Source organism: Lampris incognitus, chromosome 3, assembly GCF_029633865.1.
Source record: "Lampris incognitus isolate fLamInc1 chromosome 3, fLamInc1.hap2, whole genome shotgun sequence".
NCBI lineage: Eukaryota > Metazoa > Chordata > Actinopteri > Lampriformes > Lampridae > Lampris > Lampris incognitus.
This window is the reverse complement of record NC_079213.1, coordinates 14975866-14993000: the sequence shown is the minus strand read 5'-3', so window position 1 is coordinate 14993000 and position 17135 is coordinate 14975866. Positions and strand designations below refer to the sequence as shown.

Below are 17135 nucleotides of genomic sequence, written 5' to 3'. Positions count from 1 at the left end.
CTCCGTCATAAGCTTTCTCTAAATCTACAAAGACACAATGCAACTCTTTCTGGCCTTCTCTATACTTTTCAATCAACATTCTCAAAGCAAACATCGCATCTGTGGTGCTCTTTCGTGGCATGAACCCAAACTGCTGCTTGCTGATCATCACCTCTCCTCTTAACCTAGCTTCTATTACTCTTTCCCAAATCTTCATGCTGTGGCTGATCAACTTTATACCTCTGTAGTTGTTACAGTTCTGCATATCGCCCTTGTTCTTGAAAATCGGTACCAGTATGCTTCTTCTCCACTCCTCAGGCATCCTCTCACTTTCCAGGATTGTGTTAAACAATCTAGTTAAAAGCTCTACTGCCATCTCTCCTAAACATCTCCATGCCTCCACAGGTATGTCATCAGGACCAACTGCCTTTCCACTCTTCATCCTCTTCATAGCTGCCCTCACTTCCTCTTTGCTTATCCGCTGAACTTCCTGATTCACTATCCCTACATCATCCAACCTTCTCTCTCTCTCATTTTCTTCATTCATCAGCCCCTCAAAGTATTCATTCCACCTTCTTAGCACACTCTCCTCGCTTGTCAGCACATTTCCATCTCTATCCTTGATCACCCTAACTTGCTGCACATCCTTTGCAGCTTGGTCCCTCTGTCTAGCCAATCGGTACAAGTCCTTTTCTCCTTCCTTAGTGTCTAATCTGTCATACAACTCACCATACGCCTTTTCCTTTGCCTTTGCCACCTCTCTCTTTGCTTTACGCTGCATCTCCTTGTACTCCTGTCTACTTTCTTCATCTCTCTGACTATCCCACTTCTTCTTTGCCAACCTTTTCCTCTGTATAATTTGCTGTACTTCCTCATTCCACCACCAAGTCTCCTTGTCTTCCTTCCTCTGTCCTGATGACACACCAAGTACCTTCCTAGCTGTCTCCCTCACTATTTCTGCAGTGGTTGTCCAGCCATCTGGCAACTCTTCACTACCACCCAGTGCCTGTCTTAACTCCTGCCTGAACTCCACACAACAATCTTCCTTCTTCAACTTCCACCATTTGATCTTCGGCTGTGTCTTCACTCGCTTCCTCTTCTTGGTCTCCAAAGTACCCCCCACAGACCACCATCCGATGCTGCCTAGCTACGTTCTCCCCTGTCACCACCTTGCGGTCTCCAATCCCTTTTAGATGGCGCCTTCTACATAAGATATAGTCCACCTGTGTGCACTTTCCTCCACTCTTGTACGTCACCCTGTGTTCCTCCCTCTTCTTGAAATATGTATTCACCACAGCCATTTCCATCCTTTTCGCAAAATCGACCACCATCTGTCCTTCCACATTTCTCTTCTTGACTCCATACCTTCCCATCACCTCCTCATCACCTCTGTTCCCTTCACCAACATGTCCATTGAAGTCCGCTCCAATCACCACTCTCTCCTCCTTGGGTACCCTCTCCACCATGTCGTCCAACTCACTCCAGAATTCTTCTTTTTCATCCATCTCACACCCAACTTGCGGGGCATATGCGCTGATAACATTCAGCAATACACCTTCAATTTCCAGCTTCATACTCATCACTCTGTCTGACACTCTCTTCACCTCCAGCACACTCTTGACATACTCTTCCTTCAGAATTACCCCTACCCCATTACTCCTCCCATTCACACCATGGTAGAAGAGTTTGAACCCACCTCCGATACTCCTGGCCTTACTCCCATTCCACCTGGTCTCTTGCACACAAAGTATGCCTACCTTTCTTCTTTCCATCATGTCAGCCAGCTCTCTCCCTTTACCAGTCATAGTGCCAACATTCAAAGTTCCAACTCTCACCTCCACATGCCTACCCTTCCTCCTCTCTAGCTGCTTCTGGACATGCTTTCCCCCTCTCCTTCTCCTTCACCCAACAGTGGCATAGTTTCCACCGACACCCTGCTGGTTAACAGTACCGGTGGCAGTCGTTGGTAACCCGGGCCTCAACCGATCCGGTATGTAAGTCTTATTTATGATCCGCATATTTGATTTGGCAAAGATTTTACGCCGGATGCCCTTCCTGACGCAACCCTCCCCATTTGTCCGGGCTTGGGACCGGCACTAAGGATGCACTGGCTTGTGCATCCTCAGTGGCTGGGTTTCTCAGCACCCTTATAATATGATATACTATACTATACTAGCAACAGCAAATGCTGTTATATGGTTTGGAGACAGTGGCACTGACGAAAAGACAGGAGGTGGAGCTGGAAGTGGCAGAGTTGAAGATGCTAAGATTTTCATTGGGAGTGACGAACGACAGGATTAGGAACGATTATATTAGAGGGACAGCTCAGGTTGGACGGTTTGGAGACAAAGCAAGAGAGGCAAGATTGAGATGGCTTGGACATGTGTGGAGGAGAGATACTGGGTATATTGGGAGAAGGAGGCTGAATATGGAGCTGCCAGGGAAGAGGAAAAGAGGAAGGCCAAAGAGGAGGTTTATGGATGTGGTGAGGGAGGACATGCAGGTGGCTGGTGTGACAGAGGAAGATGCAGAAGACAGGAAGAGATGGAAACAGATGATCCACTGTGGCGACCCTTAACAGGAGCAGCTGAAAGTAGTAGTAGACTATACTATACTATGATGTGATATATTATAATTATATATATATACACACATATATATATAATATATCTAAAAAATTATATATGTATAGCGTTTTTTACTGAAATCGTCTAATGTGTGTGTGTGTGTGTGTGTGTGTGTGTGTGTGTGTGTGTGTGTGTGTATATATATGTATACACCCACACACACACACACATACCATTGACGGTTTTATATATATATATATATATATATATATATATTACCAAAATGAGTATCTATTTTACACATAATGATAAATGATATTATAATGTACACGGCTCATGTGCAAACTATCTTTTCTCTTACCATCAGCAGTGGGTAGATGTATGAAAACATGATCAATGGAGGTAAATCATGATCCGTAACAAACTTGAATCCACTTGAGTTGTACAGTACATGCATTTTATTTTTCCAGAAACACTCAAAGAAATCCATCTTTCAAACATTTGCAGAGTTAAATGTATGAGGGGAGGTGTGTGCCAACGCAATGAGCTAATGCATCACATGTCCACATTTGTCATGCAGTGCTGTTTTGGTCAGTGCCATATCTGGGGGGATGGTGGGGGTCGCGTCATGGTGACTTTGAGCCCATCAAGCGGAGATAACCTTGCCGGGTGTGTTGAGGTGAACTGCACTGCGGTAACAACTGCAGGAGGGGGGAGGAAAAGAAACGGGGGCGCCGGGTGCCAGTCAACACCGCTTCACCTGTACATGGCTGAGATACTGGAAGAAAGATGTACACTGGCTTTATTGAGGTCCGTGTCCCATGTCGTTTCTCTGTCAAACAAAATGATATTCCTCAAGACGGATTTATATTTTTTACACTTACATTAACGTTTTCTCATTTGCCAGAGACTTTTGTCCAAAGCAGCTTACAAAAGAGTCAGCACTAAGCAGATAAATTCAAGCATTTTCAAACGGCACCACAGAGAGCACTACACAGTTAATCATAGTATGTGGTATTATATGAAGTAGTAGTAGATGTACATTTGCAACATTAGTAATCATATCATAGTTATATGAAGTGGTAGTAGTAGTATGTTGGCTACACAGTCAAAGCCAAGACTGCACAGCATATCGAGTCATTTGGTTAAAGAGCATCTTTATGGATGATATTTAGAGGTTAGTGGTCAGCGACGAGATACTGGAAAGGTGTGTGTGTGTGCGTGAGATGATGAAGAAAGTGTGTGTGACAGAAGATTTGACATAAAACAAATGTGAGCCATACTGGGACTCACAGTTCAGAGCGGACCAGTTCGTGTCCACCGGGACACTGAAATCCTCCCTGAGCCAGTTTTACTTAAAAAAGAAATTACCCCAGAGACTCGGTGTGTAACAGCACTCACCCCAACGCCTCACAGGAATTGAGACGAGATTAAAACAAGTAAATCCCCAGGTCAAATTAACATCATCCCACATAGTGCTTATAAATCTGTATCAGTGATTCTTCCTATTATTTGTATTTTAAGAAATTTGTTACTTCAGCAAAAACACAATATATACCATTTCAAATATGCAGCATCCGCCATTACCAAATGACTGGCGACACAGAACTGAAACAAGTTATGATAATTCGTGCAGGATGGAGTGATCTAAAAATATTTTTTTGTATCCGTAGAGTGAATCTGATACAAATAAGAGAATACTGAACTTAAAGTTGTTATTTCACTAAACTGGATGTATGTTATTTTGGAAAAGAAGGTTTCATTGGTTTGGTCCATTCAGGACCTCTGTAGCAGAATCAGATACTTTGAATATGCCATGTTGTATCGGCCATGTCATGTTATGTTATGTCATGTCATGTGTCTTACGTCATGTCATGTTATGTTGTGTTATGTTAGCTTATGTCATGTCATTTTATGTTATGTCATGTTTATGTTGTGTTTTGTTATATCATGTTATGTTATGTCATGTGTCTTGTGTCATGTTATGTTACGTTAGCTTATGTGATGTCATGTTATGTTAGGTTATGCCATGTTTATGTCATGTCATGTGTCTTGTATCATGTTATGTTATATTAGCTTATGTGATGTCATGTTATGCTATGTTATATGTTATGTTATGTCATGTTATGTCATGTTATGTTCTATATACATACATACATACATACATACATACATATATATATATATATATATATATATATATATATATATATATATATACATACATACATACATACATACATACACACACACACACACAATTAATATAAAATAAATACTGCACTGGATGAGTTGTTGTCCTGTTGTAGCATGATATTATAGCCAACACAGACAACATACACTACCGTTCAAAAGTTTGGGATCACCCAAACAATTTTGTGTTTTCCATGAAAAGTCACACTTATTCACCACCATATGTTGTGAAATGAATAGAAAATAGAGTCAAGACATTGACAAGGTTAGAAATAATGATTTGTATTTGAAATAAGATTTTTTTTACATCAAACTTTGCTTTCGTCAAAGAATCCTCCATTTGCATCAATTACAGCATTGCAGACCTTTGGCATTCTAGCTGTTAATTTGTTGAGGTAATCTGGAGAAATTGCACCCCACGCTTCCAGAAGCAGCTCCCACAAGTTGGATTGGTTGGATGGGCACTTCTTTGAGCAGATTGAGTTTCTGGAGCATCACATTTGTGGGGTCAATTAAACGCTCAAAATGGCCAGAAAAAGAGAACTTTCATCTGAAACTCGATAGTCTATTCTTGTTCTTAGAAATGAAGGCTATTCCATGCGAGAAATTGCTAAGAAATTGAAGATTTCCTACACCGGTGTGTACTACTCCCTTCAGAGGACAGCACAAACAGGCTCTAACCAGAGTAGAAAAAGAAGTGGGAGGCCGCGTTGCACAACTGAGCAAGAAGATAAGTACATTAGAGTCTCTAGTTTGAGAAACAGACGCCTCACAGGTCCCCAACTGGCATCTTCATTAAATAGTACCTGTTAGAGCCTGTTTGTGCTGTCCTCTGAAGGGAGTAGTACACACCGGTGTAGGAAATCTTCAATTTCTTAGCAATTTCTCGCATGGAATAGCCTTCATTTCTAAGAACAAGAATAGACTATCGAGTTTCAGATGAAAGTTCTCTTTTTCTGGCCATTTTGAGCGTTTAATTGACCCCACAAATGTGATGCTCCAGAAACTCAATCTGCTCAAAGAAGTGCCCATCCAACCAATCCAACTTGTGGGAGCTGCTTCTGGAAGCGTGGGGTGCAATTTCTCCAGATTACCTCAACAAATTAACAGCTAGAATGCCAAAGGTCTGCAATGCTGTAATTGCTGCAAATGGAGGATTCTTTAACGAAAGCAAAGTTTGATGTAAAAAAAATCTTATTTCAAATACAAATCATTATTTCTAACCTTGTCAATGTCTTGACTCTATTTTCTATTCATTTCACAACATGTGGTGGTGAATAAGTGTGACTTTTCATGGAAAACACGAAATTGTTTGGGTGATCCCAAACTTTTGAACGGTAGTGTACATATTTTATTTTTTGTGTGTGTAATTCTCTAAGCTTTATTTTCTGATAATAATTTTTGCCAAAGGCAGTTAATATAAGACTTTGACCTCCTCCTGCACAGTAAACAAGTCAGCTCACAAAGACATGTCTTCAACGATACCAAGGACCAGGTGTACTGTAGACAGTATAAATACATGCAAGAGATATTCCCTCCTTTGTCAAAGTATATTACAAACACAAATTGAGAGGTTATGCAAAATAATGTGAATGAAGGCAGAAAGAAGACAGGACAAAACTGTGGTTTAAATGTTGGTGTTAGCATGATCATGTTCTCAAACTCGTCACAACTATTTCATGTTGTAGGGTTGATGTATTTGTACGAAAGTTAAGTTTATAAAAAGATATTTCATTTTTGATAATCGATCAAATTCTCTAACAATGTTTTTCAAGGCAATGGTTGCCTGAAATTTTCACCTTGGCTTTTGTTTTGACCTTCGACTCAATATTACACTTCCATTAGTATCCCAGCGCTGTCTCCCTTCCAGTAAAACATAATCTTGCAAAATGGTGATAATGAATGTACAATTACCTGTCTTTATTAAATTGTTTCCAGTTGCCCTTTCTAATTTACGAGTGCACCTGTGATGTCTTTGAAAGAAAGCAACTCAGGGTACACATGATAAGCTTGTCAAAACTGCACTCACACAACCCTTTGTACCAACCTCACATTACTAGACTTTAAAGGTCAGAAACTGTGGCTCATGTACGTTTGTGCAGTTTGCAAACATTGAAACAAAATGAACCTGTTCCTTGGGATATAGCTGGATCTGGAATTTGTGGAGAGATCACACTGAATACATTTTGCAGCTCCTTCACAATTCTCTGCACACAGAATTGATTAATAGGACTGAAGATACATATTTCCAAGATCACATGTAAACAACTGACGTACACCGATCAGCCAAATCATTAAAACCACCAGCCTAACATTGTGTAGGTCCCCCTCGTGCCACCAAAACAGCTCTGACCCGACAAGGCATGATCTCCACAAGACCTCTGAAGGTGTCCTCTGGTATCTGGCACCAAGACGTTAGCAGCAGATCCTTTAAGTCCTGTAAGTTGCGAGGTGGGGCCTCCATGGATCAGACTTGTTTTTCCAGCACATCCCACAGATGCTTGATCAGACTGATCTGGGGAATTTGGAGGCCAAGGCAACACCTTGAACTCTTTGTCATGTTCCTCAAACCATTCCTGAACAATTTTTGCAGTGTGGCAGGGTGCATTATCCTGCTGAAAGAGGCCACTGCCATCAGGGAATGCCACTGCCATGAAGGGTGTGGTTGGTCTGCAACGATGTTTAGGTAGGTAGTACGTGTCAAAGTAACATCCACATGAATGCCAGGACCCAAGCTTTCCCAGCAGAACATTGCCCAGAGCATCACACTGACTGCCGGCTTGCCTTCTTCCCATAGTGCATTCTGGTGCCATCTCTTCCCCAGGTAAGTGATGCACATGCATCCAGCCGTCCACATGATGTAAAAGAAAACGTGATTTATCAGACCACCTTCTTCCATTGCTCCATGGTCCAGTTCTGATGCTCATGTGCCCATTGTAGGTGCTTTCAGCAGTGGACAGAGGTCATCGTGGGCACGCTGACCCATCTGCAGCTACACAGCCCCATACACAGCAAGCTATGATGCACTGTGTGTTCTGACACATGTCTATTACAGCCTGCATTAACTTTTTCAGCAATTTGAGCTACAGTAGCTCTTCTGTGGGATAAGACCAGACCACCTAGCCTTCACTCCCCACATGCATCAATGAGCCTTGTGCACCCATGACCCTGTTGCCAGTTCACCAGTTGTACTTCCATGGACCACTTTTGGTAGATACTGACCAGTACATACCAAGAACACTCTACAAGACCTGCCGTTTTGGAGATGCTCTGACCCAGTCATCTAGCCGTCACAGTTTGGCTCTTGCCAAAGTTGCTCAGATCCTTACACTTGCCCATTTTTCTTGCTTCCAACACATCAACTTCAAGAACTGACTGTTCACTTGCTGCCTAATATATCCCACCCCTTGACAGGTGCCACTGTAACTAGATGATCAATGTAATTCACTTACCTGTCAGTGGTTTTAATGTTTTGGCTGATTGGTGTATAGCACCTTAAAGCCTCTGAGTGTTTCCTGCAGATGGCAGTGGTGTTGTGGCATTTGCAATTTCCAACCACAACACAGACTGTCTCCCCATGGAAGTGTGAGGAAAAAGCTGGAAAAAAGGGGGTCTTGACTTTTACTTTGATTTTTCATATGTACAAATTTGTCCCCCAAACAAAACTTGTCCATTAAGTCCATAAGCTCTTTATTGCAAATTCAGAAAGGGATTCGGCATTCAGATTTAACTCACTTTTTCTATTTCTGGAACTAAAATCCCCTCCCCACTAAACCACAATTTCTTCCTTTTTTTTTTCTCTAATCCTCTTTAATTATTTCACGCAGTGGACTATTTAGGGCCCAGAGTCTATGGTTTGTGTCTAAGAGGCAGTTATGGCACTGGCAGACATGAAGTTTAATGAAGCTAAAGCCGGCCTGATGTGTCTCTCTTGCCACGGCCTACATTGCACTGTATGTTAGTATCCCACTTTAAGGAGCCCTATCTATTTCTATTTATTTATTCATTCTTTTATTTATTTACCCACCCCCCCTTTTTCCCTTCCAATTGTATCCGGCCAATTACTCCACTCTTCCGAGCCGTTCCGGTCGCTGCCGATCCGGGGAGGGCTGCAGACTACCACATGCCTCCTCAGATACATGTGGAGTCGCCAGCCGCTTCTTTTCACCTGACGATGAGGAGTTTCACCAGGGGGCATAGCGCGTGGGAGGATCACGCTATTCCCCCAGTTCCCCCTCCCCCACGAACAGGCGCCCCGACCGACCAGGACACATACCCACATCCGGCTTCCCACCCGCAGACACAGCCAATTATGTCTGTAGGGATGCCCGACCAAGCCGGAGGTAACACGGGGATTCGAACCGGCGTTCCCCGTGTTGGTAGGCAACGGAATAGACCACTACACTACCCGGGGGCCATTCGTCATTCTTTTTTTTGGTTGATTGACATGGGATTGACATGGAGGTGGACGAAAGGGAAATCCATGACGTCTTTGCAAAGTTTGGTGCTGTCAGGGAAGTGAAAATAATCGCTTATCGCAGTGGGGTCTACAAAGGGTGAGGGTCACAGTAGAGGCACTATTATGTACTTAAATGTAATAATCTGTCAATACTGAGATTGGGTGTGAAACAAATGCTATTCAATCATTTCAGAAAAATTCCATCTTCCTTTTAATTAATGGGCTTAACTGCTTTGTCCCAGTAAAGATGTGCAAAATGTGGGCTATGACTCCTGCCGGACATTTTATTTAGCCCACACTGTTAAGCTCGGATCTTTCTTAGCTAGCAACTAGCAAGATCTGAGATTTAACAGAACTGATAGATAAAAGAAAAAAAAGGCCCTGTGATGGCCTGGCGGCCTGTCCAGGATGTCTCCCTGCCTGCCGCCCAATGGCTGCTGGGATAGGCTCCAGCATCCCCGTGACCCTGAGAGCAGGATAAGGGGTTTGGATAATGGATGGATATTACGAATTACTCAGCTAAAGTTAGTGAAAAACTGATGTGGGCAAAGACGGAGTACAAGAGGTCAATGAGAGATTAGCTTTTATTTTCTAGTTTTACAGATAATCACAGCCATTTCAGAGGCCATCTATGAAGTGTTATGTACCTGACCTACATTGAGGCCAAAGTATGCCTCTTGATATGTCAACCTTGTCGAATCAACCGTGTGTGGGTAAGAAACAGACGACTCTGATGCCTGGTGAAAGATAATTATAGACCGACATGGAAATAATATCCGTTCAAAATGCAAAAACAGTACACAGTATGTCAAGACACACGAGGAATGGCTTTGTTTGGTGTCGGGAGTCACCAAAGTAGATCGGAGCAATGCCACGCTGCAGCCTCGCAGTTCACCACTTGACAGCTTTTAAAATCCAGAGTTCACATTCGTTCCAGAATGAAAGACGCAGATTGTTTGACAAAGCTGAGCAATCCGAGTCTTTCGCCTTTTTTTTTTTTTTTGCTCCACACTGAGGCCGCCATTGTCAATGATGGCAGCATCCAGGGGGAAATTTCTATGGAATATTCTGTCAAGAACAGCCACTGTGGAAAACAGTCATTTCATGTTTCCAGAGGCTGAAAGAGGCTCGGAGACCCCTGTGATCTCCTAAGAATGTATGGAATGAGGTACCACCCTCCGATGTGGCGCGCGGGGGTCAGTCGGTGTCATCTGAACCATTCTGAACTGGCAGCGCTTGGTCGGTGTGTCTGAGAACCAGACGATTATAATCGCGCAGATGGCAGCCCTTCACAGGTTGCACTGCACCACCCGTGTACAGTGAGGAGGGAAAAATAAGACTGGCTGGAAGCAGCTGATTGCATTTTCATAAGTCGACGTTTCAACCTGCAGACCTCTCTCAGGACCTGCCAGATTAAACAGCCTTAAGAGCTCAAGGACAAAAGACTTTCTCAGAGAGGACTATTTGTCTGCCCAATTCCCAGAAATTTCTGAGAATTTCCCCAAACTAATTTCCCAAGAATTTTACTCGCAGAAATCAGCGAGGGGACTGGGAAAGATGTAGGCCAAGGGTGGAATACTTGCTATCTGGCAATGATAGCAACTTATGTAATATTTTACTATGTAACTTAAGTCAAATTTTGTGTTTTAGGGCATTAAAAAAAAAAAGACAATGGATACCAAGAATGCAGAAAATTGTTGGCACGGGGAAAAGTAAAAAGGACTCAAGACATGCTCCGTCTTGTCTAAAGGACAATCACACATGGCCACTATTTTCATGACAAACGATGTAATGATAGTTATTATTCAAAGCTTTTATTCCATCCCAAGTCGATGCAACAGTTTCTGTCTTGAAGAATGACAGCGATGTGTGCAGCATGTGTGCAAGTGAGTGCACATTCATTAGAGAGGTTGTGTTTGTTTGGGCACATGCGTAGTACACACATGGTATATACGTATGAACATATACATACACATACATACATGTTACATGTATGCAGAGGTGTAAAAACCAGGCCCATAAAGCAAAAGTCTTCCACTCACGTGTTAAACTAAACCAGCTGATTTAATTAACTAGTCCCCCTACCTAGCTGAGGGCTGGTGTTGATTAGAATCAGCTGGCTGTGCACACGGTTGGTACAAACACATGGTTGGGACTGCTTACTTCCCGGATCTGGTTTTTACACCTATGCATTGTACACAATGCATGCATGCGAGTGTGTGTTCTTGTGCAGCTATATTTGTGAGGACCAGTTTGAGTGAGGACATTTTTGCAAGGTGAGGACATTCTGGTCAGTGTTCACTTCAAGGACTAGGACTTGGGTTTAGGGTTAAGGTTAGAATTAGTTTTGGGTCAAGGTCAGGGTAAGGGTTAAGGTTAGGCATGTAGCTGTGATATTTAAGGTTAGGGTTAGGGGCAAGGGAATGAATGTAGGGTCCTTGTGTGCAGAAAAACAAATGTGTGTGTGTGTATGTGTGTGTCCTTACTCTCTCACTCAGAGTAACCACAGTGCATTAGGGCAGGGGTGTGTGTGTGTGTGTGTGTGTGTGTGTGTGTGTGTGTAGTTGTTTCTGTGTATTAATTATGATTAAGGGTTTCGGTTGAGAAGTACTTGGCTATTGAAGGATTCACTTTTGAGTGTTCCTGTGTTCTCGAGAAGTTACATTTATACATGGGAATGAGGGTTTCTAACATTCTCTCTAGAAATTAGAAATGCGAGGAAAATATTTTAAATGCACAAAGTGCGTGTTGTAGGCCTCATTGCGGAGGAGGAGTGCGGTCATGGAGTGGGCTGCAGATTGAGAACATAGCAGTGGTTAATTGCTGGTCGGCAGTTGCAGCTGCAAGTAGTTTGGCGATCACCAGCAAGCCTATTTCTGTATTCGCCTGCAGTGAAACTGGGATCAGGGACTTAACAAGAGACAAACAAGCAGGTCCAGTGGTCCAAAGAGGCCTGAAATGGACTTATTGTGGAAATGAGGAGAACATTTTGTTGGTCATGGACCAACAATATGTTCTCTGGTAATCTGTCAGTTTGACATCCAATGCACCAGTCACACCCACAGTTGGCGCTTATGCAGACTCGTCCTTGTGACTGAAAGTCCATGCAATATGTTTTAGGGAGAAATATGTATCTTCAGTCCTATTAATCAACCCTGTGTGCAGAGAATTGTGAAAGAGGAGCTGCAAAACGTATTCAGTGTGATCTCTCCACAAATTCCAGATCCAACTAAATCCCAAGGAACAGGTTCATTTTGTTTCACCATTTGCAAACTGCACAAACGTACATGAGCCACAGTTGTTGACCTTTAAAACCCACTTTATACAAGTGTGTCACTGACATATGTTGAGGTATATCATGTCTCGCTCAGTCACTTGATTTGAGAATGATGCCGGAATTCCTTAAATCCCACGTTTTCACTCTCTGTGACGATGCCAACCTGTTGTTTAGGACTTTGTCCAGGATTAGGATTTAGCGGTCTTACTCCAGTCTGCTTTCTGAAAGATGGACCGTAAATCCAGGGAACATCTGTCAAACGCTCTGTCGCGGTCCCCTAGGAAGGAGACGTCAATCACACGGGTGGCCCGCCACCAGCATCTCCACTCTGTTCTAGCACCCGCAGAGTGTTGACGGGGTGAACAAGGACAAAGACTTGCATGGAAACAAACGAGAATCACTATGCAAACTTTGCCGACCTTACAGTACACGCAAAGATGATCACAAAAACAGATAAGCGACTCCTGTCACGGTCTGAAACGCTTTGCCGTCACAACACCATGCTCCCCAGTGCTTCCTCCCTGCGGAGGCAGCGTGGTGGGATGGAGTTCTGTATAGTGAAGAGAAGGAGGGGATCATATGATGTTTTGCCTGATCAGCACCATGGGGGCATTTGTCATGATTAATGATGGCAGCCGTGAGCGCTGAACAGAATTTAAAGTCGACAGTAGCCTATATACACACGAACAGCCGCCGCCGCCCCACAAACTCACACGCTTAAAGGTCAGAAGGTCAAAAGTGATCCTGCTGTTGATATTACACATGCGCGTGTGCACACACACACACACACGCACGCACACATGCACTCACACACACGCGTGCACACACACACACACACACACACACACACACACACACACAAACTGCGCATCTATCTTCAGGACATGAATGCGATATCTACAGCTGTCACAAGTTGGGGAACCATCGTATGGCGGTGGTGGTGGGAGGAATATTCAGGTTACTGCTAGCCCCGCCAGCCCCGTTGGCCGGGGGCTGGCGAGCCTACTTATTCGTGGTTGTTACAATATATTATATGTATCAGCAATATATAGGTCGGACCTGTGATGGCCTGGCGGCCTGTCCAGGGTGTCTCCCCGCCTGCTGCCCAGTGACTGCTGGGATAGGCTCCAGCGTCCCGCAGCTCCGAGAGCAGGATAAGTGGATTGGATGATGGATGGATGGATGGATGGATGAATATAATTTATTGCTGCAGAAATATATGAAAAATAATGCACACCCAGTGCTCGGCTCAATGCCGTTTCCATTTCTCCATACTAGTGTTCACACTGAGTACTGCATGGTAAACTCATTATGCTCCCCCCCCCCCCCCACTTTTTCTCCCCAATTGTATCCGGCCAATTACACCACTCTCCCGCCGTCCTGGTCGCTGCTACACCCCCTCGGCCGATCCGGGGAGGGCTGCAGACTACCACATGCCTCCTCCGATACATGTGGAGTCGCCAGCCGCTTCTTTTCACCTGACAGTGGGGAGTTTCACCAGGGGGATGTTGACTGTTCCCACTCATCTGTGGTTTTGATTCATGTGAGCTGAACCAAATCTAAAAGCCAAAATGACCTTGGACCCTTCTCGCCCTGCAAACCCACTCCTCGCCATTCTACCTCAGCTAATCCAAGGGTTCCAAGGGCAAGAACGGCAAAAGCAAATGGATTCTGCAGCAGCACCTATCTGAGGCAGCCGAGCTGTGAGGGTGTCAGCCTTTCCATCCTTACGCTTCACCACGAAGGATGCTGCTTGCTTTATTGCACTTTTATGTATGTTATTACGCAGTAAACCTGCACATTTGTGTAAGTGTACTATATACTACATCAGTGTTTGTATTGCCACAGACACGAGCATCTTCAGGTTTAAATGTAACTCGTGTGATATGGTTTTGTAATGTGTGATGGCAGGCTGGCGTGCTTGGACTCAGAACGTTGGGCAGGACCGGGGAACAGTCCCAACAACCTCTGGGTTGTATTTCAATAAGCGCCTTCAAAATAAAGAAAACCTCCAGTATTCGATTTTGATTCCCAGCTAGGGTGTAAACCAGAAACGGCGGTTCTCAACTGTTCTCCAAGTGTGTGTGTGTGTGTGTGTGTGTGTGTGTGTGTGTGTGTGTGTGTGTGTGTGTGTGTGTGTGTGTGTGTGTGTGTGTGTGTGTGTGTGTGTGTGTGTGTGTGTGTGTCTGTGCCACGTTTTTCTATCCTAATGAGGACTACATGTCCCCAGTAGGATAGAAAAACCTGAAACCACCTACCTTGTGGGGATATTTTATGGGTCCTCATGAGGAAAAGGTCTCTTTTAGGGTTAGGATTTGGGTTTAGGGTTATGGTTAGAATTAGGATTAGGTTAAGGTTGCACTCTAAAAATGCTGGGTTAACTATTGGACAAAGGTGCTGGTTAACTATTGGACAAAACACACGTTGGGTTAAATAACCCAACAAGATGGGTCGTTAATTTAACCCACAAGCTGGGTTTCTCAACCAAACCAAATATTGGTTCATTCTGACAAGGATGCTGGGTTAAAATGACCTGGAAATTTGGTCTGATTTATCAACCCATTACTGGTTTATATTGACCTCTTTGTTGGGTTTATTTGACTTCCCAGAATGAGTTAAAATCACCCAAAATATGGTCAAGCAGCCTCAACCCAGCGTATTTTAGAGTGTAGGGTAAGGATTACGCTCTAAAAAATGCTGGGTTGTTTTCTCAACCCAAACGTTGGGTTGAGGCTGCGTGACCATATTTTAGGTTATTTTAACTCATTCTGGGTTGTTTTCTGTAACCCAGCAGCTGGGTTACAGAAAACAACCCAGAATTGGTGGGTGGGTGGTAGTAATGGGTTGATAGGTCAGACCAAATTTCCGGGTGATTTTAACCCAGCATCCTTGTCAGAATGAACCAATATTTGGTCTGGTTGAGAAACCCAGCTTCTGGGTTAAATTAACGACCCATCTTGTTGGGTTCTTTCAACCCAACGTGTGTTCTGTCCAATAGTTAACCAGCACCCGGGTTAAAAACAACCCAATTTGGGTTGTTTTCAACCCAGCATTTTTTAGAGTGTAAGGTTAGGCACGTCGTTATGGTTCGGGTTAAGGGCTAAGGAATGAATGTAGTCAATGAGGGGTCCCCAAAAGTGTAGGGTGACATGGTATGTGTGTGTGGGAGGGGTGGGGATTGGAGGCGGTGTTGTGGGGGCCCCGAGGACTAGGGCTGCGAACAGCTGGTCTGAAGCGTCTTTGACCTAATATTATTGATTACCTCGCAGAGTGGATGGTACAGTGTCGGTGTTTGTGTATGTGCTGTTTATCTACCCAACCTCTTATGAATGTAGGTTGGCCTGTATGGTTGCAGACTGTGGAGAAAACACAACCGCACTAGCTGTTTCAAATAATCAGGCCATTTTCTCATGGTCTGAAACTATCTATCTATCTATCTATCTATCTATCTATCTATCTATCTATCTATCTATCTATCTATCTATCTATCTATCTATCTATCTATCTATCTATCTATCTATCTATCTATCTATCTATTCTGTTTTGCCATGCTTTAATGCTTGTACTTTCACTTAATGTAAAGTGCATTGTATTGTAACGTGCAATATCAATAGTGTTTGATTGATTGATTGATTGATTGACTGGTTGATTGATTGATTGATTGATTGATCTCGACTGGATCTCTGGGATTGCTGTGATCAATCATTAGTACAATTATCAATATCGCCATAGTTGTCAGTAGTACGTTAAACAAAAACGATTATGTGAATTGTGGATAAAAACTTGTGCCTGGACTCAACTACAGCGGGATTCTACTCATTTTCTTTTCCTTTTTTGTGCTTGTTATACATAAATAATAATAATGGTAATAATGATGATAATAATAATAATAATAATAACAACAACAACAACAACGGAGTTTTAACAAAAGCTGATGAGAAAGCCTAAATGATAAAAATCTCAAGCATCAGTCAAAACCAAGATTATTTATCACTTGTCATATACACCCCCCCCCCTAACTGTTTTACTTGGGCTCGTCTCAGTCCATCGAGAGTACCCGCGGGTGAATTCGGCATCCGGTCAAAACGTGTTTTGTGCCTCATTAGAACTTGTTATGTTTGAGGGGGGAGGGGGGCGTCGCCGGCGCATTGCAGCTTTAACCGGTCCATAATGCCTTGCGGTGTCCCAGTTCTGCTCCAATGTAGGTAAGTTGCGCGGCTGCATACGGGGGAGCTCGCCACAGTGGACGCGGAGTCAGCAAGCGGACGCGAGTCCCCGTTGTCGGATGTCCGACGTCCGGATAGGAGGAGCGGCGGCGCATGTGTACGCGTGTTTTTGTATGTGCGTGTGTTTACACGCGTACCCGTGCGCACGCCGCAAACTTTGATCCGGATCTGATCCGGCGTCTAGCCGGACCGGACTGCGCTCCGGTGGCGCAACCTATAACCTAACATGCGGAGGAAAGTAACGGGGTTGACGGTAAAATCCCGGACCCAGACAGGCTGTCACAACCGGGCTGAGTGAACGCCGGGAGAGTTGCGGATATAGGGAGCCCGCTCAACATCCACACATCTGCGGCTGACTGCGAGGTAAGCGACGGGCTTTTACGCTAGGCTATGTGCATCACATGGCTCGACGAACAACTTAAATGCGCCAGTCA

General features: G+C 43.9%; 1 protein-coding gene across 1 annotated transcript in view; it reads left to right on the top strand.

The window, feature by feature from the left end:
* Positions 1 to 16707: 16707 nt before the first annotated feature.
* rassf8b (Ras association domain family member 8b) overlaps positions 16708 to 17135 on the top strand; it is a 29677-nt gene continuing 29249 nt past the window's right edge. Inside the window, exon 1 of the mRNA XM_056276547.1 lies at positions 16708 to 17064. The gene's annotated coding sequence lies outside the window, so the exon portion shown is untranslated. The remainder of the gene's footprint in view (positions 17065 to 17135) is intronic.